General features: G+C 43.3%; 1 long non-coding RNA gene across 1 annotated transcript in view; it reads right to left on the bottom strand.

Moving 5' to 3' along the window:
* Positions 1-629: 629 nt before the first annotated feature.
* LOC138527541 (uncharacterized) overlaps positions 630-26912 on the bottom strand; it is a 62768-nt gene continuing 36485 nt past the window's right edge. Inside the window, exon 5 of the long non-coding RNA XR_011283947.1 lies at positions 630-791. This is a non-coding gene — a long non-coding RNA (uncharacterized lncRNA). The remainder of the gene's footprint in view (positions 792-26912) is intronic.

The following is a 26912-nucleotide window of genomic DNA, read 5'->3' as shown; positions in this document are numbered from 1 at the left end:
TCTGGGATGTGTGTCCAGCATAACATCCACCCCGATCCATTTCCCTAAATACATCAATGATTTTATGTATTTAGGGAAGATTTGGGATGCCTGAAGGGCATTTGCCATAAAAAAAACTAAAAAGGTGTTGAAACCAACTGTTGCCAAAGTTAGGTCTGTTGCCTTAGCTATAAGAGAAGAAGTCACCAAAGAAGTGACCAGGCTTATTGATCACGACATCATAGAGCCAGTAGAAGCATCAGACTGGTGCTCCCCTATGGTAGTTGGGAGAAAATCCAATGTAGTGCCAGTCTCTGTGTAGACCTCAGGGCTTTGAATAAATGTGTCATAGTTGACCGCTTTCCTCTCCCAAGCACAGGGGAGTTGGTAAGCTTCACTGCGGGTGCCTAAGTGTTCTCCACACTTGACCTAGTGTCCGTCTACCATCAAATCAGACTCCATCACAAGTCACACAGCCTCGCTACTTTCATCACACAAGATGCTTCAAAGGGATGCCATTCGGCTTAATATCTGCAGCATCTTTCTTTCAAAGAATGATGAGAGAAGTTGTTGGAGATATCCCAGGAATATTTTATTACCAAGATGAAATTCTTGTTATGGGAAAGTCAACAAAAGACCATGATAATAATTACATATGGTATTATGCAAACTTGGCGATGGAGGTCTCACTCTCCATAAATCTAAATGCTGCTTCAGAACCTTGTCCATTGATTACTTGGGGCATCACCTCTCAGACAAAGGCATTTCTCCCAGAGAGGGTTTGGTATCTTCCATTATTCAGGCCACGCCACCTAAGAATAAACATGAAGTCATGTCATTCTTGGGATTGGTGGAATATTATTCAATGTTTTTCATGAACTTCTATGACAAATGCAGAAGGATCAGGAAACTATGCAAGAAGGGACAAATGTTTGAGTGGGGGGTTAGAATGTGAAGTTGAACTCAATGAAATAGAAAAGGCCATTGCCAATGCTCCCATTCTTACACCATTGACACAGACAAGGACACTAATGTCATGACTGATGCCAGCAGCGCTGGGTTAGGGGCAGAGCTTATGCAATCAGACAAGCAAAGTGAAAACATCATAGCCGCTGTTGTGGTTAAGAGGTGTAGTAAAGGATCGAAAAAGAGGCATTATCGACCATTTTCAATTGTCACTGATCACAAACCTTTACTGGCAGTATTCATGTCTAAGGATCTGGAAGGGGTATCAAGATGTATCATGAATTGGGGTACCTCCATTCAAGGACATGACTTTACTATCAAACATGCAGCAGGCAGGGAGAACCTTATAGCTGACTACTTATCTAGATGCTCCATTAGCTCCTGTGAAGAGGAAGATGTTGAACCCATTCAGGAAGTGTTTTGGGTCTGCGAAGAATCAATTTCTCAACAAGCATGGGAACAAAGTATGGAAGAAGATCATGAAATGCAAAAGGTAAAAGAATTAGTACTTAACAATTGGTCCGGATGGACACCGGACACTGGTTTGGGTAAATTCCACAGAGTTAGAAATGAACTCAGATCTGAAGGGATGCAAGTCCTAAGATTGGGCCAAATTATTCCACCCACTGGAATGAGGTGGAAACTGTTGCTATTAGCCCACAATAGTGACATGGGGATTTCCAGGAGTAAAGGAACCCTCCGTATGGCTTATTGGTGGCCCAAACTGGGTGAAGTAAGGCCAGTGTTAGAGGCTGATTGCAAAGCAGTGATAACATGTATGGATGCATTGTTAAGAGAGATGGCATACCAAAGAAAATCCTCACAAAAAATGACATCCAATTCACTTCAAGAATGATGAAAATGTTCTTGGACAGAATGGGGGCTGAGCACCACAGATCATCCATTTTCCATCCCGCTACCAACGTTATAGCGGAGAGGTTCAACAGAACGCTAGGGTAGAATATGTGCATGTCCATTCAATCAGGTAGAGATTGGGAAAGTGATATTGAGAGACGTGCATTAACCTATAGGCTCACACCTCATGCTGCCACTGGTTGAATACCGTTTGAGATTCTGAGGCGAAGGAAAGCTGCCTCACATGTTTGCCCGCCCGTGGTTAAGGGGGAATAAAATTCATTGGGTGAGATGCAGTTCTAAAGGAAGGAATCAAGAATAAAAAGGAAGGAGAAAAATCTATTTAGTAGAGAAAGGAGACAAAGTACAACAATAACGATGCACCCTGGGTGGAAGAAACCAAGGCAAAATGCAAACAATCGACACTGCAGGCTATGCTAATCAATAAACAATTTGGCAAATTCTCGCTAAAGGCTGTGACTGACTTCTACAGACAAAAAGTCGTTCCTGCACTGATTCATGGAGCTGAGTGTTCCTTGGGAAGTCCCTGGTCTCTATGGGAAACAGTTTAAAACAGCTTTTGGCGAAGAGTATTGTGGCTGTTGAAAGGAACACCAACGGCCTGTATGAGATATGAACTTGGCCTTACGTCAATCAACGCCAGAGTGGTCTGCAGTACATTGACGCTCTACAGGAAAATCTCTATTCAAGACTGACCTCTCAAATTTAAAATTCTATACAACCAGAGCAGCCATAAAAAGGAAACAATATTGTCTCATTGGGCTGAACGTTGTAGAGAAGTACTGGAGAACCTTAACACTGATACAGGAACGCTGATATCGAATACAGAATTGGTTAAAAAGAAACTCTGGATTGAAGACTGGATCAAGACAATAGATCAGAGACACAAACACAGAAAAATGAAAGACGTCGCCAGCAAGACTAAAGCCCTGAATAAGCTGCCGAAGTATCTGAAGTAAACATCACAGGAATCTGTATATGAAATTCTGTTTGAACCTATTCTTAACTAGAGGTCTTAAATATACAGAATAACAGCGTAGTGCAGGATTCCAAATGTAGATTCTGTACTAGCACAGAGGAAACGTTAATACACTCAACACTATGTCCCGGGCTAAGGTCGTTGAGAAGCAAGCTTTTTGGCCCTTTCATAGAAAATGAATCACAAAGATGTGGAGAAGACTGGTGGTCCTTGTTTTTTGGTGGAGCAAATAAAAAACGAACATTCACATTGACCACTTTTTTGGACCAACTGATGAAAAGATTGATAAAAGAAGACAAAATCATCGGTTCAGGATGCAGGAGTGGCTAAATTACATCGGAGATAGCAGAGAGTGAAATTCAAAAGTGATGGGATGATGAATTTGAATTTAAATTGTTTTAATGGCAGATGATTGTGATGTTGTATGTTCTTTTTAAAAGTTTGTAACAAACTAATAAAAGTATAAAAATATATATTTTTTAAAAGACAAAGTATGGGTTCTCCGCCCTGTGGGTGTACTCAAAGGTGAAAGTAGGTTCAGTGGCCCTTATGAGGTGGACAAGGTGTTAAAAGATGCAGTATGACTAGGTGATGGGAGGACATAGAACAAAAGCAGTATCGCTGTGCGATGACAGCAACCTATAACCTTTGTATAGTATAGGAGGGGAGGTGTGTTATAGCCTGTGAATTGGCACTTATATACTGTCTGTTTTATTGATATAATTACAACATTATACATTTGCCTTATATTGTATACCATAAGAGTTAGGCATCTCAACAACATGTTGTGGTTACCAAGGTCTTATAAGGAGGTAAACACCTGGGTAACCACAGTAATCAAACTTGTGATGATTCCTCTATAACAGCTTTTAATAACATATTTTGATCACATGTGTTTGTTCAAATGTGCATTTGTTGTTGCCATTCCCTTCACAAATCATAATAAACATGTTGTGGTATCTCCTTGGAAACATAGAACATCTGCAAGGTTCTACAACACTGTATATATATGGATCACATTTTCTTCTGCCACGGATATTCTTTGACAGGATGGCCTCTCGATATATGGAAATAAATACTTACCAATAGACTTACCTGTGGTCCCGGGAGTCCATCACCGTAACAACATATAAGACACACCTAATGTGAACTTAGCAAATTGTGATGATTATTGCCCAGTATCTTGAGATTTCTTACCCACAAAAAGAAGATTTGGCCCATCAGAGGGAAATGCAGGACACCAAGAAAAGTGGCGGTACAATTAGTCTAGAGCTTACCTAGGATGAGGATGAAGCTCACCTAAACCCTCACCTAAACCATAGCACCAAAAGATGTGAATGTAAATATCAACTGGATTACATAAAATAACAGTGCACACCTAGACATGACACAGCCAAGAGTAGGACAAAGGAGGGAAGCGTGGGTCAGAGGAAACAAGGACCATGTACCCATGTAACAGAGCAGGACCTGGAAAAAATAATAATGGGACCAGGAAAAAGGCAACGTAAAAGATACAGAAGCTGCACAACCCTAAATACAACATGAACTAGAAGCACTAAAGCAGCACCTCAGGAACAAAAGGGGCATATATAACTATACTGCACCCGAACTACAACTAATATGGCGTGCACAGCATGCACCTCCACACGTTCTGTTTCTATGACTTTGCTCCAGTTCCAGTGTCTCTGAGGCCAACCTGCACTTGACAGTATGCTGACTTCACAACTGAATCTCTGTTGTCAGTACGCTGCCCCTACCATTGACACGCTGCCGCTGCCACTGCTACTACAAACCCCAATAATCCTTACAATCAGTGTTGTCTGCCTAATTCACGCACAGAGAAGGCCTCTCAGCCATTCAGGTGGATGGAAACATGGGTGAGAACTGTCAATGTAACTCCCTCATTTTAGCAGCCACCCGGGGCCCTTGCACAGGTGCCGCCATCTTGATTGTCTCGACTGCCCCCTAGCCCCTTCCTGTTGCCTCCCAATACCCCTGCCCTCCCTCCACCTCCTATGAAATCATGCACCATCCCCCACACTCCTCCCTACCCACTTACCTGCTGGACCAGAGCTTTCTGTTTCGGCTGCAGAGCTCCATCCTAACCTTGGTTGACGAAATCCCTTTTCTATTTACTATGGCGGCAGACATTTTTGTTTTTTAACTGGACATGGGACTAACACAATATGCGTGAAGCCCACCTCAAGCAAAAAAAGAACTAACTATAATTATTTGCATCCTGGATGGAACCCCGGTTTTGAATAGCTATGGTACTTGTTTCCCCTCCCCACACACAAACCAGCATCTAGACCACTCTGCATAGCTTCACCTAATCCCCCCTCTGCTCTGCCCATGCAGACACCCCACATCAAAACTCCAACCAGACCCGAATACACAGCACATTCAGACTGCAGTCTGGAATCCACAACTTTCTTCAAATCACCATTCAGATCCATTGGCCAGGCTACAATCACACTCCTATTAAAGCTTCACAAACACACCTCACCAGAGCCTCTATCTGTACCCATCTACAAAGCCACATTTACTCCCCTCTTCAGAGACTCACTCAGGCCCCCTCTCCAATAAGCCCCCCCACGATATAACTGCAACTGTGCCCATTGATACCGAAATCTTCATTCAGACCCCCTGTAAAGCCACATCCAGATGCAATTTACAAATCACCAAATAAACACCTTTTAAAAAAAGTCTCAACCAATCCCTGTCTCAAAAAGCCGACTCACATTGCTTTCTACAAATCCCTACCCAGGCCCCATTGCTACAAAGCCACATGCAAATCCCCTACAGAAAGCTCCATCTAAACCCCCTCTATAAAGCCACGCCACCTTCTGCAAAGCCCTATCTAGACCTTACGTCTACAAAGCCCCATCCAACCCGCCCTACGCATAAACAGCAGTATACAAACACACATCCTGGCCTCTTGGCAAAGACCCATTCGGACCAGCCCCTATAAAAACAAAATCAGACCCACTGCTCTTGAAACTGCTTGTGCCCTCAAAAAATTGTTCTACTTCTCTTTAAAAGGGACCCTTTTGCACTTGAAAACATGAAACTATACGAGATAAATGCCTTTGTGCTGTTAACATAAGCAGGTGGGTTCAAGAAGTATGGAAGGGGCCTCCATAAATCACTTTGAAATAGGCTAGTTGCACACAGAGCTGTCAATTCACCCGTGTGTTTGACCCACAAAAAAATAAAAACCCTTGATGCCGCAAACAGTGTTAGGAAGCCCGCGAGCAGGGCAGACTGAGACAAAAGTTCATCACTTACTTAAAGGAATAGTGCGCTTAAAAATATTATTGTCCCAAGCGTTCATGCATGTGGTTTTAAGCAAACTGTGATGGATCGTAAAAACATTTCCTATGCACCTTACCTTAGTTTTCCTCACTTTTACACATGCGAAATGAACGAGCGGGGCGTGGCCATCTTGTGCTAATCTTATCCGTTGATCCATCGCCCTAAGTTTAAGTGCCCCTGCGGCACTAATTCATATCACCCGCCCCTAAAGCTGACATCACTAGACACGTACGGCCCATTTCACAATGTGAAAGCACGTCTCGTATCAACGTTCTCTGTGCCCCAGCTAATGACGGAAATGGAAATGGTAGGACGCCTCTTTCCTCAATAAGTATAAACAGACCACTTCCCATCAGACAACATCAGAGTTGCTTTTTCAATAGTTTCACTGTCTTTTTTTGTATAGCCTGTGACTCGTTTCTGCTCTGTTCAGCTATCTTCATTGCTCCTAACCCGTGCAAACAGATACTAGTACTATCAATACTAACGATTTTAATTTTGTCGTATAATGGCAACAATACAGCCCTAGCAGTACGAGTCGGAGTATTCCGAGGCGGAATTAGTTGAAAGAGAAAGATGCGGAAACGATGGGGCATTGGGCAACAGTTGGGAGGACGAATCACCGCATCACGAGCCTGAGCCTAGTCGCATGGACCTGCAATCGGTCCAAGGTCATGCCAAGCGAGGTGGAGAACTGCTGCTGCAGAGAAAACCCTGGATGCTTGGCCTACATATCGGAAGAAGACGCACCACTGCTATGCGTTACAGAGCTGCATGACTTCAGGACAGCCTGCCTCACAAGGTCCGTGTTGAGGATTATGATGGTGCTTATGCACAAACTTTGCGCAACAGTTCGCCCTCGCAACCCAAGTAACGAGTAAGTGTACTCTGGATGTGATGCCACTTGGACCACTGAGGCCACTAACATTTCATGTTTGTCTCCTATATTGTTGTCACTTTCATATATCACTGCCAAATGAATGTAGTCTGGCAAATCAATACATCTCTCGTGCTTTGGGGAAATCATAGTGGTCATCTTATGTGTCTTTCACTTACAACAAAGAAACAATATTTCTCTCTGGCCGAAATGTTATGGATTGCATGGGTGTTCACTTTTGTATTGTGTCTACACTTTAGAGCCCAAGTTCAGTGATCCACGAAGTAACATTTGTACAGGCAACTATGTCATATGATACAGGATGCATTTTCAACTACAGTTTGTACACTTATCAGGTTCATTTAAATACAATACAGGTGGTACAGGCTGGTGGCCTATCGTTAGTTTACAAGGTGGCTTCATGGGCGGCTTGGATACCGCATTCAATGAGTAATGCCCGCCTCGGTCGCTGGAGCCATTCAAGCCAAATTCCCCAGTGACAGCGGTCAGTACAGGGGATTTTCCCACACTTTTCTGCAACCGAAGTATACAATTAGCACATTTGTGCCACCAAACATCAGCAACAAAATAAAATACAAATCATCTTTTATGAATAGTTGTTTCAATTTTTGAGTGAACCAAGGACACGCTCACTTGTCTATGAGTGACATGCAACAATGGTTGGTGCCCTCTTACGCTCACCACCTCTGCAATAATCCGTGCCCCCTCCAGTATCAATTGCAGTTCTCACATGTGGCCATGCGCTCCCGAGGACGCTGGCAGGGTGGGAATGGCCAAGGTGCCAAACACCATGTAGACTTCAAAGGTATCTTCCTCACAGCGGCCATTGTGCACATGGCCTCCCCAGACCCAATGTCTCCAGGCTCCCCTGAAGCAGACCGTGACCCTTGAATCCAAATAAGTGTGTCTCCCTTCAGCAGTGTTCCAGGCCTTTTCTGCATGCCTTATGGCCAACCATGCTGTCAGGCATGGGAAGTTGCGAATGGGTTTTCGTGTGCCTTCAGCAGCAAGACAAGGCAAACAAAGAAAAGCGCTGGGACAACGGCATTTGGTTGCCAGAAACGCGATCCGTGGCAGAGCCTGGAGGTTGCCATGGAAGCTTGGTGACACGTTGCTAAGGAGGGGTAACATTCGTGCACGATCACGACGTTGATCAGGTGATCCTGGGTATTTAGCCCCTCCTCCTCAGTTGCTCAGCGCTTCTGATTGAGCATTTTGGCGTTTGTTTCTTGTCTTGTATATCTACGGTTTTCCTTGTGTTTTGACCCGGAATTGTACTCGTTTTTTGGCTTTTGGATTACCCTACTGTTTTGGCGAATTCTCCTCATAGCTTTTCATGGTTTCTTGATCTCTGGCTTCTGTAACCTGGATTACGTTTTCGCAATTTCCTTGACTGTTGGTTTGGTGCCCGCAAGGTGTTTTTGGACTCGGACCGGCTTATGGATTAACCTTATGGATTCTGAATTTACATCTCGTGTGTTTTGTAACTTCCTAGTACGTTGTGCTGACTTTCATATTCACCTGGATTAATTAGTGACTCACAATTTTTTTGCTGCGCCGTGGGACAGCCGCCGCTGCGCCGTGGGACAGCCTCCACTGCGCCGTGGGACAGCCTCCACTGCAACGCAGGAATACAAACTCTTGGAAGAACTGTTCCCCGCACCGTGAGATTACCGTTTGTTATCACGGATTGCTGGAGGTGGCTCGTGTCGTTCATTCTACGGATTCACTCCTGGATATTGCCTGATAAGAAAATTCTTGTGGTATAAACTCATTAGCTCAGTATTCTTATTTCTTAGGCACATAGTGGTACTCATAGTGAATATTGTTTTGCAGAACTTCTCTGGGCTCTCTTCTTAACCTGATTGTGGTAGTACACTCCCTCCTATTCAGTTCACTCAGGTTAGTGTTATTGGGTTTAGATTAGAATTGTGATTTTTAATCATCAGCCATTTTGTACTAATTATCTTATATTTCCTTCTACAGCCACGTGATCTCGGTGGGATATCCATTCTTTCAATTAATTGATTCCTTTGCACTGTGTATAACTTACATTCAAAGGAGTACATTGGTGGGAAGAATTATTCTTCTACACTACGGGTTCAACTCTGTGGAGAGGAATTCTGACACATGCCCCCTCCAGTATCAATGGCAGTTCGCACCTGTGGGGCTGGCAGGGTAAGAACGGCTGAGGTGCAAAACATCATCTACACTTCAAAAGGTATCTTCCGCACAGGGGCCATTGTTCACATGACCTAACCAGACAGTGTCTCCAGGCTACCCTGAAGCAGACCGCGTCAGAAACATGTCACTCATTCACATAGACACCCACTTTTCTAATTCTTTATAAACCCCTTGATATTTATCCTGAGAACATCTGTGAGCACTGGGAGTCAACTCTTGATTGTGCTACCTGTTCTCATGCTACCAACTACCCTGCTTGCTGAATCTAATTGTTTTTTAGTCAAGGTAAGGGCAGGTCACCTAGTCACTTCTCTGTAATCATCTCTTTCTGATCTCAAAATGTCTATCTACTTCGACCCAATGTACCCAGTAGTGTAATATTCATTCATCTCAATGACTTTACCATTGTCTAATATTTAAAGTGTTCTGATCTCTGTATATAGTAAATTTTATCAGTGTCAATTGTATTAGAATCTCATCTTTCTCGGACCATGTCTATAAGCATGTTTCCTTTTGATTAATGAAAGTACATTCAACAGACGGGTAACATGTTACGATTTAGATTACATCAATGAATTCTGTATGAAAGTTATTCCAAGTGTATATTCGACCGAAACAAACATTGCATAGAAAACTTTGGTATAATTCCATCAATCACATGCATTCAGTCCAACTTTTTGCTATTTATGTTTACTTTTTTTATACAGATCTTATAGATTTTTCAAGAATGCCTGCTTGTATGGTTTTCGTTTGCCGTTCTAGGAGCCATGTCAACAGTAAGGGCACAATCCTGCATACATTTCCGAGGGATATTGATTTAAAAAGAGAATGGGTTTGACATTGTGGTTTTCTGGTGGACGAGCTTGAAAGTAGAGCACAGGTTATCTTAGGAGACCCAAGGGCCAATCGATTCCGCATCTGCAGCCTGCACTTTACAGATGATATGTACGATCAATCGCAGTACACAAAAAAGCATCGACTCAGAACATCTCGTAAATTGCTTCCAAATGCAATTCCAACTCTATTCATGCACACGCTGCCTCAGGTCAGTCCCGGATGATAAATTAGCTGTAGGAGGTGGGGTACTGAATAGGTAACTACATGAACGGGTTGGTGCTTTCAGTGTATACGTGTCTTACTAAAGTTTGCATATTTACCAGATTGTATTACTTTTTAACTATACCACATTTTTCTACACATCTGTCCCGGGTTTATGGAGCATCAAAGAAAGTAATTATGACCATAGGAAACAATGCCATTGTGCCCTTTAAAAGAAGCATCATTTTTTGTAATCGGTTGCTTGACATGTCCATTTTATTAGGAGAGCATACGGACGGCAGCGCAGACCCGCGCAAGTGGAGAAACCACTGACACGTCCACTATACCAATAGTGAACCCTACAGACTTGCAGAAGTTCATATTCTAGACAGTTGGATAATCCTGCATATCTAATGCAAATCTTATTTTCCCTTTTACCAGTTCCTGAAAATGCACTGAAAATGAAGGAGCAAGATTCTGCATCCATTTATTTACCGGAGTCAACAACAACTTCAAGCGCCTATCAGGTAATTTTATTTCACTTTTCAAATTACGAGAATGTATTATGCTTGGAATTTAAAATAATATGAAATCTTTTAAGTATCCAGTCTGTTGTGTTGTCATTTATGGGTTTCTCTTTATATGTACCATTGTCTGCATCCCATGGTCTCTGTTCCATTTAGCTGTTTTCATCCGTACTAAAACAAGTACTGTGTTACAGGGGGATGCTGGTACTTCGACGACAAATACATCTTCCTTTGGAGCAGGTCCAGAGTATGAGGTATGCATACTGACAGTTCCCTTGAATGAAAGAAAGTAAATCCTACATAGGATACTGTTAGACAGTGACATTCATATAAACATGCAGCGTTTCAAGGCTTTATGATTTCAGTTCTAACGATACACTTCCTCCCTAATGCAGAATACATTGCAAAATGTTTGAGGGCAACATTACAATCAGTATGTTTTGCACAGTGATCGATGATCAAGTACACTTGCCATCAATCAGGTGAAATTTGAAATGTATATTTTGACAAAATGACATGTTTGCGAGGGTATGTGTTTAAGCGCTGTGTGCAATGAAATTCTTTTAATTTCAAATACAATTGACTTTTTTTTAATGAATATTCTATTCAAGGAATGTACACAAGCTGTGGAATTAGAAGTGGGGGCACATGGATCACAGGTGGTGGATCAGCTTGCTGGTGCGGTCGTTACAGAGAAGACCACGGTTTCACAGACAGAAAAATCAAGAAAACAAGGGTAAGTAACAAACAATTTTGTTTTCTAGAAGTGTTTTAGGCTTGTCTTTTGTACATACCATGGTTTGGTATTTAAAGTGCTATCTGCTGTGTGTGTGTGTGTGTGTGTGTGTGTGCTATACATTGAACATGTTTTTACAACCCATCTCCTAGAGACCCAGAGGGAAAAGAACTATAAAGACACAGACAACAAATTAAACCAAAGATGATGCTTGCCAAACAGATTTCACCATGGAGCATCTACTATTTGAGGCGCAGCATGGTCCAGTAAATAAGCAGACTCAAGGTGCTTATGTCCAATGGCCTCAACTGAATTGAATGTGACCGGCGAAGCCAGCAAAGTGTTCTTGGACCATTGCTACAATGTGAGAAATTCACAACATGAAACTGAATATAATGATGCTTTGGAATACCTTATTGACTACTTGACACAATCCACACCTGCAAAAAACATTCCACCCAATAAACATTTGATGTTGACGGTTTCTCCAATTTGTGTGTAAATTGCACAAGCTGAACTAACAGAGACTGAAGCTTCAATGCAATTGACAGAGGAACTTGCCAAAGATCTCGACTTCATTGTGGGCAGTTTGGGCGATTTATCCACCACATTTGAGTAACAAACCACATTCATGCAGGACGACTGGCTAATAAAGGACCACAAATACATTGTATTCAACAGCTGCCTGTTAGAGATTAAACTGATGCTGAAGGTGTCCATAGAACGAGGGGGAAAATATACTGGGAGCCATTGGTGAATGTCTCTCGTGTATTACAAGGCACTAACGTGAACATGCAAGCCAGCTGTGTCCACCTCCATGATACATTTTCATGGTCCGCTCAACCGATGCTGGGCAAAGTGCCAGCTGGAAATCTATGTTCAGCAGCTTTACTTTTCAGTGGCTCCACTTTTAGTAATTTGTCCAGTTTCCTTGCTAAAACCCAGTACTACAGATATCAAAGAGAATTCTTAATCCCCGCTATCAGCCAAGCCTGGAAAATAGAACAAATGTCAATTGAAAGCACATTCTCTGGCAAACATTTCTGGCTAGCTGGTGACGGACAGTGTGATAGCCCAGGATTTTCAGCAAAGTACTGCACATACCACTCTCAAGACATGGAAACTAAAATAATTGTGAGTTTGGAGATCGTGCAGGTGTCCCAATGTACATCCTCTGTCTCCATGGAGAAACATGGTTTCATAAAATCCATCGAACATCTTCAATCGTGGGGAATGTAAATAGACCTCATAGCCACTGACAGACATGTTTCAATAGCTAAGGCCATGCGAGAGAAGTTTCCAAACATTTGTCATCAATTTGATGCATCAGTGAATACAGAAATTACTGCTGCTGGTAAAAAAAAAAAAAAGGGTTTGGAAAATATTTTACAGTGGTCTCAGTCTTTCAGCAATCATCTTTGGTGGAGCTCCAAAACTTGTGACGAGTCTGTGGAAATTCTACTTGAAAAATGGCGCTCATTGATGCACCATTGTTCCAACGTTCACTTATGGACAGAAAAACATTTTCACAAATGTGCACATTGACCTTTATCGGAGGAGCAGGAACGCAAGAAGTGGTTGGTTCAGTTTTCACCTACACACAAAGCTCGAGAAGATCGTGTTTGATAAAACTCTTTCAAGAGACCTAAAGCGACTCACAGAATTCTGTCATACCGGAGATTTGAAGTGTTCCACAATATGTGCCTAAAGTAGACCCAAAAGGTTGCAATTCGGCATAGATGGAATGCAAGCTAGAACATTACTAGCCGTATTAGCACATAACGAGAACCTAGGGAGAGAACATTTGAGAACTGCAGGAAACTTAGGGATGCCTCGTTACACCTTGGCCTTTGCAAAACGAAGCAAAAAATGATTGGCCAAGCCAATATACCAGGAAATGGAATTCGATTTTGTGAAGGATCTCACTTTGACTGTGTTGGCCATGCATACTCATGGAATCGATCCTGATTCTTTTCCTTGGGCATGCACATTGCCACAAAACATTGCAAACGAGCCATGTCCACTGAAAGCTGAACTTGTTGAACAGTTGACTTCCCAGTATAAATGATTTGCAGCAGTGTTCTTAATGTGCTGACTATAACTGTTGGGATATGTTCGCCAATGTTTGTACATTGTACATGAACAATGGAATGCAATTAAACTCAAATTTCAAAACTATTGAAAGTATTAAGAAGTATTTAATTATGCACATTTAATCCGGTTTATGAATCAATAATTTCAATCTCGAAAGATAACATGCATGTCTGTGGTTGCTTTGTGTCTGTAAAGCTCAACATAGTTGGCCATAGCATCCAAATTGTCTTTTCAAATGTATCCCCTTTGTCAACTGTTTTTGGCAAGAAGTGCCTATTGTAGGATGCCATACAGTGTAACTCTGTGTTTTCCCACTTTCCGCTTTCGGCCAGCTCTTGTGGGTCCTTCACTGACCAAGGCATGGGAGGGTCAGATGGATATCAGCATGGAAGGAACTGCGGGGTCTGAGCAGGTGGGCTCAGGCATGGCGAGGTGTAGGTTGTTAGTGCACGGGATGTTCAATGGAGATGGAATGGCACTTGGATTTAGGACTTATCGATGTCTTACGTTATCCGCAGAGCACATTCCTCTGCGAAAACAGGGCACATGCAGACGTGGCAATGGGGAGGAAATGGTGTGGGCTGGCTGAGCTAGGCGCTGTGGATTGCAGAGCTGCATTTGCACAGAGCGATGGATTTTCGGGCCTAGTAGAAAGATTCTCATTGGGCCTATTTGAAAATGGTTTTCTCGTTATCCGTTTTACTCACCCTAACTGGAACTGTTGTCCCAAAATAACTAAAGTTGGGGTAGGGGTGGCGTGTTCCACCCCCCCTGCATCATTCTCACCAGAAGTAAATGTATGAGCTAAGAGGGGAGACATCTCCACCCCAATCACATATATTTGTATCCGCCATCCTAGTTATATGTGTATAAAAGCATTACTAATGTGTCTAGAGTGGACTCCATTTTATCTCTTACGAACGCCATCTTTTTCTAGTCCTCTGCCGAATTATCAGCCTCTCCCAGTGCTGTGCACTGCCAGCCCCCGCCACCTCCACCCCTTGCCAGCTCCGCACAAGTCCGTTCTCACAGAAAATACAGTCATTTAATGTTGCCTTTAGCAATAATCAAACAGACAAACAGATGTGCTCATTGCAGGGTGTGAGACCAAGGCCTGCTCAAGACCCAATGCCCCCTCCATCTCTGCTGACTGACTCATGCCCTCTCTACCGCCTCCCTGCTAAGACATGGTCCACAGGCCTAATGCCCCCAATTCCCTTTGAACGCATCTGCTTACCCGACCCATCCCTTGGACCACCCTAGATTTCCAACCATGTAACAAATCCAGTGTGGCCATATATTCTCTTCTGAAACCAATACCTATCTCCCATGTTTCTGGAATCAAGAGGCCCAGGGACAACAAATCACTGATCGACCCTTCTGATGAGACACTTGAAAGCAGGACCCTCTTGGGCAGCAGAGTTCTTTGCTTCCATTGATTTTGCTTATATAAAATTGGGTTCCCTTGCAATTACTCTCCTGGTTTAATTCCCTAGCGGGATGCGTCTTTTTTTCTGTCCATTTGGAAACGTGCATGCTACGGTGTCAGCCTTCACTATCAATATAGATGAGTAAAAAAGTATTAAATTACAGCGCGGCATTGGTGGATGCAAGCAAACAATTAGTATATTTTTCAAACATATTTCAAATGCCACCTCGGTCGGAAGGGCTAATCGCTCCCACGGAGTGAAGGTCACAGCGTTTGATGTTGCTTGTGGGAAGTACACACCGACGCATCTTGTACAGTATGTTTTTGATTTGTGACTTTCCTCAGCAAAACAAAACTTGCATATGCACTCCAAACAAGGTTCAATTGTTGTTCAACCTTGGAAGAAAGGGAGGATTCGTTATGGATTAAAGGATGGTGATGTGTTTGTTTAATACCTGCAAAAATGATAAGGTTCACCATTTCAAAACTGGACAAAAGAACATGTTATTTCATTATAGGACAACCTTTGATCTGAGCGGACACTGCGTTACGCCAAGAGAATGGAAATACGAAATATAATGTACGTTTGGCTGAAGGCGAGTTTATAGACGAATGAGTCAAGGTTTAATTTTCTCACCGGTATTGCTTGCTTACATTGTAATGGGTTGTTGGTTGGGGCATTTTGTGACGACACGCAAACACAACCTGTATGTATTTGTCTTTGGCCCGGGCACATGGCCAGTTCAGCACCGAAATGCTAGGGCAATTCCTTTACTAGAGTACCTACAGCAACCCCATACACGCGTTTTAGCCTTGTTGTGCCTCATCAGTGAGGTGGAGTTATGCCTCTCTGAGCACAGTGAGCATGGAGTCCACGTCTGGGTTCCCCCAGTGTCCATCAACCCCAAATTTGTTGCTAAAATTCCATTATAATGCCTTCTATGTGTTGTTCAAATTTTTCCATCAGCTTCCGCATCCATTGCGAGCTAAACATACTCCACAGCAGTAACCTCTCAAGCACATTGTAGACTCCAACTTTCCACAATGTTTTCACTGTGTTTCCATTGTTTCTGGTTTGTGTTCATTATTAGGTTTCAACCAGTGCAGAATCAAAGGGTAAATGGATACACTTTTAATAAAGAATGGCTACTGAAATATATTTTTGTTATTTTTTCTACACAGCTACATTCTTCCTTTCTAAGAATGTCATTGTTTCCAGATTCCAAGTGATGGTTTCTTCAACAGTGAGTGGCATATACACCTAAACGGATGGAGGATTATGCTGTTGTGGGACGGTTGCCCTTAGGCGGTACCAGCGATGAGGAGCAACCGGTTCAAGGTGCGTCGAATGCGCTTCCTTTATCGAAAATAACACTGTTTGCCTCACGATAAATATTCGATGCTCGAACACAACGAAATTAAACATTTGGTTGATAATCAAAATTGGCAGAGGTTTTCTCTGGGGCATTTATTGTGAAATAAAAGCACATTATAAATTGCAGCATATTAGTGGTTCCTTTAAAAATAGTGTTTTCTATTCCAATTTGGGACACGCAGTGCAGTGAGAGGATGTGTGTGTTGATATTCCGGGTTCTGCGTCAACTGATGTTTATACGTAGGTGATGACTGTCGGCGTTTGGCTACTCTGCCCACTAACGTCATGAAAATAGGTGGAGAATGTCGCTACGAGTAGTGATGTCAGCTTCAGGGGCGGGTGATATGATATAGTGCCGCAGGGGCACTTTAACTAAGCACGATCGATCCACAGATAAGATTAGAACAAAACAGCCATGCCCCACTTGTTGATTTTGCATGTGTAAAAGTGAGGAAAACAAAGGTAAGTTGGATAGGAAATGCTATTACAATCGATCACAGTTTGCTTAAAACCACATGCCCGAACGCTCTGGACAATAATATTTTTGAGCACACTATTCCTTTAAACGATGGTCCTTTTACATGCAAAGCGAGCCTGTCATCTCCGTACAATGGCTTCGCTGAGGTATGCGTCTACCAATTGCAGAGCTTCGACCCACTGTGACATCCTAATGTTTGGAGACTTCACAGCCTAGAAGTGTATAACCTTGCATCCACATCTTAAAAATAAAAGATTTACATGCTTTGGAGTCAGGCATACAAGTTATTGGTGGGGCTAGGTTGAAATAAAATGCCCATTTCTTATGTCTAAAAATAATACATTGATATTCAACTGATATTCAACTGATTACAATTGGGTTAATTGTAAGTCCAGATAATTGTGTTTGCCCCATCACTATGTATATATTAATGACTGATATTTCAATTTGTCAAGAAAGTTACTGCTATTGAACACACCACACATTTTCAGAACAATGTTGCCCAAGGTCACAAGGCACTTCAATTCCAGCACTATTGAATACCTATAAAAGGGTAAATCGAAAGTGCAATGTAGTGCACATGTTAGCTGGGTGATGCAATTAAGATGAAATCCTTGCCTTTCAAACTAATCACAAATCACAACTGTCATCTCTTTTAGGGCAAATACACTTACCTACGCTATTAAACGTTGTTCTGTTGAGCTGGTCAGGGCAAACTCTCAAATTAATCAAACAAGACACAAAGAGGACTGTTTCCAACTCTATACATTTTATCAACCGAAACCCTTTCAGTTTCCCTCCACGTCACTTCCGACCTTCACCCATATCTAGCTCCACCTTTACACAACAAGGAGCCAGGGCAAATAACGTTACATCTCCTCCCTTTTTAAAGAATAAGTCAAACTCAACCCATTTTCTCAATTAAGCTCACTGCTCTGATTTGGGTGCATGAGGGGCGAGCCTCTTGAGACTGTTCTGGACTCGTCAGTGGTGATGCTATTGAAAAAAAATGTACCTTCTCCATCCGACAGTTAATCTCCTAAATATGAGGTGTCAGATTCTTCTTCAAACCCTCCCCCTCTTTTTCTGCACCATGCATCTCCTTCATATGCCTCATGTACCTTGAAATGAGACACGTTCCAGGTAACTGTTCTATCCCCCACCACCTGGCATTATCATTGTACCCTTTTGGTGCGTCACTGTCAGCAGTTCAGGAGGAAATGTCGAATCTTCCTTCCTTTTCTGAGGCTGTCGCATGACCACTATCACCCATTTGTATGTCCAACCCTCTTGCTCCCCTAAAATCATCCGTGCATTGTTTCATCATATACTTCTCATTATCTTTTTCCCTCATCTGAGGAGCCATATCCTGTTGTTCCTCTCGGCCCTTCGCATGCGAGAGTCGTCTCATCACCATCCAACCAAACATTATTTCAGTGGGACATCTTCCTGTCATGCTGTGTGAACTGATCCTGTAGTAAAGGAGTAGCTGATACAATATCTGATCCAGTGCTCGATCTGTAATGTTTGCAATTTGTAATGCTCTTTTTATGTTGTCCATAAACCTTTCAACCATGCCATTTGCCTGGGGTCATAACAGGGTTACCTTGCATTGCCAATTTTGCTACGTACATGGCGACAAGCAAAGTCTTGACTAGTAAAAGATGGCCCATTGTCAGATTTGACAATCTGCAGGATGCCATATGTAGTGAATATCCAATCCAGTGCAGGAATGACACTTGTAGCTGCTGTCGAGTGTACAATTATTTGCACCTCAGGGAATCAGGAGTACTCATCCACTACCACTAGAACATAGGCCCCATCTCTCACAGGCCCAAAGAAGTCTACTGCCATCACTTCCCACACATTACCAGGCAGTGCTGACATGTACAGCAGGTTGGGATGTGGAACTGGGGATGTCACATATCATGTGGCACAGTTTCGTAGGGTATCCTCCACCCTCGTAATCAATTTAGGAAACCACATCTTTGGTTGTAGCATTCTCTTTGTTGAGACAATTCCTCAATTACTGTATGGGCCAGATCAATAGCTTGTCTCCATGATAATGGCATCACTGAGGATGACGTGATCGTCTGTGGCAGTCAGTTCATTCTGCACAAGTAACAGACTGGTCACATCCTCCTCTACAGCCACTCGTTTCTCTCGGGCTCTTTTGCATGGTTCAGTCTTCCACTCGCAATGCACCAGGCAATGATGGTGAAAGCTTGATATTTTTTCGACTCTCTCTGAAGAGTGGCCCAATTTAATGGAAACGGCTTCTTCTGGTGGATAACCTAGTTTATGTAGGTCTCTACTATTGACGGTTCCACCCTGTCTGACCCCGTGGGGTGACAAGATAGGTAATCTGCAGGATTTTCATCGATCCCTTGCATGTGTAAGATCGTAAAGTCATGCCTCGTTACAAGTATGGTGGTGCAGGAAAGAATTTGCGGCAACAGAATTACCACCACTGTTCCTGCACCACCATACTACAAGTATCATGCTGGAGGTAAATCCTTCGGTTTTCTGCCAAAAATCAGTGAAATCGGCGGAATTACTGCCGATTCCACCATAAATGCCCCATAGAGTCCAATGGACTCGATAGAAACGGGGATTAACTACACCACTGCAACTTGTAATCCGGCTGTAATTTTGCTGGACCAAGTGGCCCCTAATCCCACAGGACTAGCATCTACTGTTAGTTCTGTTGCCTGTTGGCATTAAAGTAGGCCATATTTTCTGTGCATGCTATCTTTTGTCGAATCTCCACAAATGCCCTTGACAGGATGGAGTCCATGTGAATTCTGCTTTATTCTTGCTGAGGTCTCTTAAAGGTGCAGTCACTGTCGCGTAGTCCTGCATGTACCTGGAGTAGTATGATACAATATGATATTTATAACACGCTTAATACCCAGAGGTTTTTAAGCGCGGACCCGGGGGTCAAACATGTGTTGCTCCATGTCGTCTTGCTTCCAAGGCGAGCATGTTGCCGCTGAGCTATCCTCCCGAGTAGTAGCTTGCTAGTCTCAGAAATGAACAAAGGTCTGATATGTTTGCAGGCTGTGGGGCCTCATTCAGTGCTGACCCTTTGTCCGGGTCTGGGCAATCCATTGGTCTGAAAAAAGAAGTCCAAAGAACGTAAGAGTTCTTTTTCTAAAATCACATTTCTCCTTATTCAGTGTTAGACGGGCCGCCTCCAGTGCCATACAGACACGATGGAGTGTGGCATCATGGACTGTCCAAAGTCAAGTATGTCATCACTATCATTTATGCACTTTGGCACATTCCATACTACTTTGTGGACCTCATCCTGGAATATCTCTGCAATGGAAAAGACCCCAAAACTCATCGGATTGTATTGGTACAGACCCAGATTTGTCACAAACTTCATTATACACCTTGATTCCGGAGCCTGTTCCAGCTAGTGGTAACCTTTATTGAAATCCAATTTGGAAAATACTGTCGCTCCATTTAGCAAATGAATCATGTCTGTGATTTTTGATGCCTGGTATCGCTCCCTCTGCATCTCCTCATTTGGCCTACTCATATCAACACATAGACAGATGGACCCATCAACAGTTTTTTTGGGATGAAAACGATTGGAGATACCCATGGTGTGGGTCCAGTGACAGGCTCTATGATGTCTTGGTCAAGCAATTTCCTTATTTTATTTTTTACCTGTAGATGAATGTTGATTGGGATGTCCCGATAGTGTTGGCCCATTGGTTTAACAAACTCATCTATGTGGAGTCTGATCTGGCAATGTCTGAGCTTCCCCAGGCCTTTGAATAGAGCCGGGAAGGCTCGTTTGATGTTCCCCTCTCAGGTCATGTACTTGTGTACCATGAGGTTATACAAAATGTGCACCAGTCCCATATCCAATGCAGTCTTGAGCACAATTGTCCTGTATCCTGGCCGAGTGGGACTTTAAGTGCATGCAACAGAAACATACCTTTACATGGCAAGGGGATGTTTGACCCATACGGATATATGTCCTCTTCAGATGGTTTCAAACAAGGTGCCTGTGGTAGGATGTTGTATGCTTCCTCACTGATGACATTCACAGTCGCTCCTGTGTCCACTAGGAACTCTGTAGGTGTGTTGTTTACTTGCATCAGTATGACTGGGCTGTATTCTTTTGCTGACGTCTTTCCTAGAGCCCACATGTAACCTTACTTTTTGCTGATCATCTTGCGACAAGCTTGACTCACTCCCTGATGATTATTATAATTGTTCTTTTATAACACTCTTAATACCAGAGATTGGTTTCTACGCGTTGGGTCGGGATTCAAACCTGTGTTGTGCTGCATTGTCTTGCTTCCAAGACAAATGCATTGCCCCTGAGCTATCCCCCTCACAATTGTGACCTGGCTTCAATGTAGCATACGTTCCTTCTCGGTTGTCTGTGTTCCCTCCATTACAGGATCTGTATTCTCTCCGGGAGTGGCATCATCCAGCGTCAGGGCCGTAATAGCAGTGTTTTCTGCCCTCCCCTGGCTCCCTGTCGGTATAGCTTTGATGATGAAATTGTTGCGGGGCCAGCAGGGATGAGACAGGAAGTACAGATGGGGGGCATTTCGGCACACTGCCTTGAAGTGATTGTCTCTGCTGCATGCCAAGCATATTTGTCCCAGAGCCGTGCCTTTGTGTGGGAATTTGTATCTGCATTGGAAACATGATCTGTCCATGTGTTCGTTTATTGGTGGTTCACCTTGTGCCGGTGACAGTTTGAGATTAGCTTGTTCTTTTGATGCTGCATGTAGTTTTAGTTTCGTCATGGTCTCCAACTGCAGATCAATGGCGGATTCTGTGCGGGCCATCACCAGTATTTCCTCCATTGCATGAGGTTTCTGTAATAATTGTTTTTCGAAATAGTGGATACTCACATCCTGCCATCACTTGAGACCTCAACGCCTCCTCATTCGAGTATTGGTGAAACTCACAATGTTTGATGCAGATCCTGAGTTGCATGACAAAATTGTTCATTGTTTCACCCTTATCAGTCGTTCTGTGAAATATATGTCAGTCTACATTCGTGTGTGATGCGAAGCATGTGGACAATGCATCTTTCGGTTCATCAAAACAGGCATTCTCCTTGTTCATATAAAATGTCCTGTACTGTAGCCCCAATCACTACTATCAGTAGATTCTTTTTCTTTCATCTTCTAATGGACCTAGTGCCCCTATGCAGACCTTGAAGTCTCTGACCCAGCGTGACCAGCTGAGGCCTGGTTTGCTTTTGTCAGTCACGTTGAAAGTTGTGGGTAATAGAAGCAAGTAATTCACTGCATGTCGGCGGAAATATTCCTGGCGAGGACGTTGGGACTGTCGCTGGGATGTCTTCATCGGACATCTTTTCTCTGTCTTCTTCTGACATGCCCTTGTGGGTGCCCTACCGTGGTCCTCCTGAACGGTCTGTCCAGCTCCAACACAAAAGCATGGTGCACCCTTTCACCATGTAGCGCTCTCACGCACCTCTATATTTGGCTGGCATACCCACGCTGCTGAGCTTCTTAGCACTTCCACATGCTTCCTCGACCCTTTGCGATATGCGCATGCCTTGTGTTTTCACTGACTGTTGTAAACACCATTTTACTCTGTGTCCTCTGTGCTACGAGGTCACTTGCCTCTTTTAGCCCTCCCGTGCTCTGATCCCTCTGGGTTACTAGGATTATTGCACCTTGGATGCTCACGGAGGAGGGCAGGGAGGAGCAGCTACTCAGCCACACATCACCCATGCACCGTATACACTTGCTGCAGGGCTGACATGTATTACCCCTATCTGCCTCAAACAGATTGCCCGTCACTTCCTTCAGTGCTCCCCTGTTGCGCCCGTTTGCCTCTGGTGCCACGCTCCTGAGTGATATTGCGGCTGGCCTTGTGTTCCAGCATGCAGCACAACATGCATTGGCGAGTCATTCATCCTCTCGCTGCCAGTGTTCTGTTTGGCTGGTCAGGGCAAACTCGCGCAATAATCAAATAAGACACAAAGAGGACTGTTTTCAACTCTATCCATTTTATTAACTGAAACTCCTTCCCCTTCACGCCACTCCCTACCCTTCACCCATGTCAAGCTCCTCCTTTACACAACAAGGAGGACTGGCCAGAGCAAACAACATTACAAACGCCATTTCAAAAAGGTAAATAAAAGCAAACTGTGCTTGTTTCCAGTTCTAATGGAATTGTTCGCAAGATGGTGGATTTACAGCACATCTGTCCTTCTAGTGAGGTGGGCGGAACTATGCAAATTATGCACATTTCTGGAGGTCAGGCAACGCATAAGTGGCCCTCCATGCCTCTGTGAAAAGTTGCCATCCATGGACATAACATCTGCCGGCTCTGTCTCCTGGGATCCCAGCTTGGGCCTTTATGCTAGATCTAAAATGTATTTCCTTACCCAGTTATAAAGCACACTTTATGTATTGCATCGTATCGCATCCCATCTGGAACACTCTGCTACTCTTCATAGGCCTGCAAGTGGCAAAACATGGCTATCGAGGGAACCCAAATCTAGGTGTGTTCCCATAAAATACTGTATTTTGAAACGTAGACCTTTTTCCCACCTTCCAGAAGAGTCAAATCTAGATGTTTCCTGTGAGAAACCAAGGGGTATCTCACTTACTAGTCCCCGGGGATCTCTCTCTCTCTCTCAGGAGGCCAGAGCATGGCCATCGCCTTTGGCTCCAAACCCTGGGGGATGGGACACCCGATCCGATGGTGAGTCATGGTATTCCCCCCTTTCGCGTACCCATGCCCCATCCTATTTTATAGGATTCTCCAACATCCCAACACCCCCACCTTTCTACACAAACACTGTGCCAAGAAAGAGGGCGACTAAGAGTAAAGATGCCAACACATACATACCTCATTGGATATGTCCCGTTAATCAGGTCAGGCAAAGTCAGGCACTTGACCATAACCACATAAATGGGATACCCATTAGCTCCCCCCAGACAGATAAAAGGCAGAACATAGAGAGACACACTGAGCAAGGTGGAACATGAGAAGGAGCAGATCTTCTGGGGCGAAGGCGAACCCACTGGAGCAGGACGAATGATCGAGAGAATAGAGATAAGGGTAGGGAAACTTCTGGGAAAGCATGAGGGATACACGGAGAAAGATAAATCCCAGACAAAAAGAAACTGCCATTGTGTTTCAAGGACATCAGCGACCCTCCCAGGTGAACGACAGAGTTGGTGATGCGAGGCCAAGCCTGTGGTATTAACCTTGAATTGTGAATTAAAGCCGCAAAGACAAGGCAGGAACACACAGCCGGTGAGTTATCGAAAGACATGAAAGGCCATTGCGTCTCAAGGAAAGATTGAAGCCGCAATAGTGTATCGTACAATTGAAAGCTGCGCACATGCACATGAGACAACAGAAAGTAAACCAGTATTGCACTTTTAAGTTACCGATAACTGTGAAGTCAGTAATACAGAGTAGAGGAGTGGTCCGGCAAAAGGAAGAAGCCCACTCTGAAGTTTCCAGGAAATGCTTGATATAAAGTGAATGAACTCTGAAATGTGCAATGGTCAAGATTAACCCACATTAAAGGGGAAGATGAAAGGTGATTGCTTTAAGAGGAAGATATCTTTGAACTTGTGTGCTTGTGGTATGGAACTACCAAAACCAAGGGACACTGGGGCAAATAACATAAGGGAAAGCTGAAGTGAAAGTAGAAGTGATCCTGAGGAGTTCTATGGTAAAAGCCTTGCACATTCTAAAGTCTTTGACAGCAGTGAAAGGTCTGAGCCCGACTGATGGAGACTGAAAGCGTGAGGCCCACAAGAGAACCCTACGCTGGAAGACTGTGTAAAAGATATCTGCGAATAGAGGAACACAAACAGCCTCAAACTCAACCCAGGCAACAAGGAAATTATGATTATCTCCAAAAACCAGGAAAATAACCAGTATATCCCATGGCCCAGAGAACAAGGTACACCACCCATGCCATCGAAAATAGTCAAAAATCTTGGTCATAATGGATAACGTGCTTACACTGGAACCACAAGTAAATGTGAAATGCTTCCTCCTCCTACACACGATAAAAAGAATGCTACTATTCCTCTCCTTCACTCATAAAACACTGACCATCATTGCACTTGTCATGTTCAGAATAGACTATGCCAACAGCCTTTACCTCTGAATACCGGAACACCTACTGAAGAAACTGCAACATATCCAAAATACAGAGGCTAGACTGCTCCTCAAACTATCACGAAGGGATCACATCACACCAGCGCTAAAAATGCTACACTGGCCACCAATAAAACAGTGAATTGCATTCAAAACAATCTGCATTACGCACAGAGGAATTAATGGCGATGGGGCAGAATTCTTACAAAAGATAATAACCATCTACCTACCGACAAGAGATCAAGCAATGACATCCACCAGGAAGCAAAACCATACATAAGAAAAAAAACGTGGAGGATAATCATTCTCCCATCTGGCAGCCAAAACATGGACCACCCTAATACGTAGTACAAAGGACCACATAAGATTCAAAAAATCACTTAAAACCTGGCTCTTCAGCTCTCAATCGGACAGGAACGACTAGAAACACTAAGACAAACCAGAAAATCAGAAAGTAACACAACACCCATGGAAGGTAGAAGTGGGGGAGGGAGGGAACCCTGCACATGCCCACATCCAAACCATCATCCGATTCTAGACTTCACCTAAGGATAGGCACCCTAGCTACAGACGAGGGAGCACCAACCAATAAACGGAACCCAGTGATACACGGAGCCCCTACAATTCAGAGTGAGGTAACCCGCCCTAAATACTCAGCGAGGTGATGGCAGGCAACACACCTGCCAATTTACGGTCGATCTTCGTACCATACACCACTAGACGCAGGGGGGGGGGGTGCCTATGCCACCTTCCCACCCTCAGACCTCAAAACACTTGCAGAGGGACGACACCACTGGCGCAGAATGCGGCAAGAGACTCAGTGTCGAATATCCAAAAACAACAGGGTAAGAAGTAAAAAAAGCCCTATTAATCCACCTGCTAAACCTCAACCCTCCTCTCTGCATACACCTCTCAAATGCAAAACAAACACAACCACGTCCTTGCACATCAATCCGGATCCAGTTCACTAACACTGCAACAAACCACACAGGGTCTTTCACAACACATGGGACACATGGGAGTCCAACGATAAACCGCACCCATGCTCAGCAAATGGTGCTAACCGAATTGAAGCTGCCAACAGCATATCATAATCTTTCTTATATAGCTTTGTCCAGTTATGCCCCACTAACACACCCGAACCTCTTAAATTTCAGAACTGCCAAGGGACTACTCCGGTGGTGATAGTGCTTGTATAAATATCCTTTAACATTAACATAACCAGTTTTACGAAAATCGACATGAGAAGCTCGCAGGGAGTTGGCCATGTCCTGTCCAGAAGAAACCTATGTGCGCATGCGTCGTCCCCAAAGCAAGGCGCTTACTCTGAATGTAAAAGGTATTTTTTTTTTTTTTTTTTATTTGGTTAGTCGACAAAGCCAACTTTTCTAATATTTCTTACAAGGTTATAACAATCAATCTATTAACAATTAAAAAAAGAACAAATACTCAGGACCAATTATTTTGTATAAAAAAAAGAAAATATATAGAAAACATTATAAGAATAATGATACAGAAAAAGAAAAGGAAAATTACTTTACATTCAATCATCAATTAAACAGAAATGTGCATCAACTCTCTGATTCTGGCAAGATAGCTTCAAGATCATGGACTATGGCTACTTTCACTGCCGGCTTTGTGCTCGAAAAGATCAATTGCCATATCTGGTCATAATCTAAATTGCTGTTCAAGGCAAAAACATTTTTAAAGTGCTTTTTACAAATTAAATTCAGCTCAGGACACTACACAATGAGATGCTGTAAAGTCTCTTCTTTAGTTTCATTTAAACAATAATGACAATAACTCTGATCTTGTGGTATCTGTTTTCTTCTAGACAACACCTCTTGCGTATGCCACAAGTTAAGCCTAAACCGCATATATTGTCTGCGTATACGCGGTGAA

Source organism: Ambystoma mexicanum, chromosome 14 (genome assembly GCF_040938575.1).
Source record: "Ambystoma mexicanum isolate Mex_15411 chromosome 14, UKY_AmexF1_1, whole genome shotgun sequence".
NCBI classification, from domain to species: domain Eukaryota; kingdom Metazoa; phylum Chordata; class Amphibia; order Caudata; family Ambystomatidae; genus Ambystoma; species Ambystoma mexicanum.
Note: the sequence above shows the minus strand (reverse complement) of the source record. Positions and strands in the feature narration are given on the sequence as shown.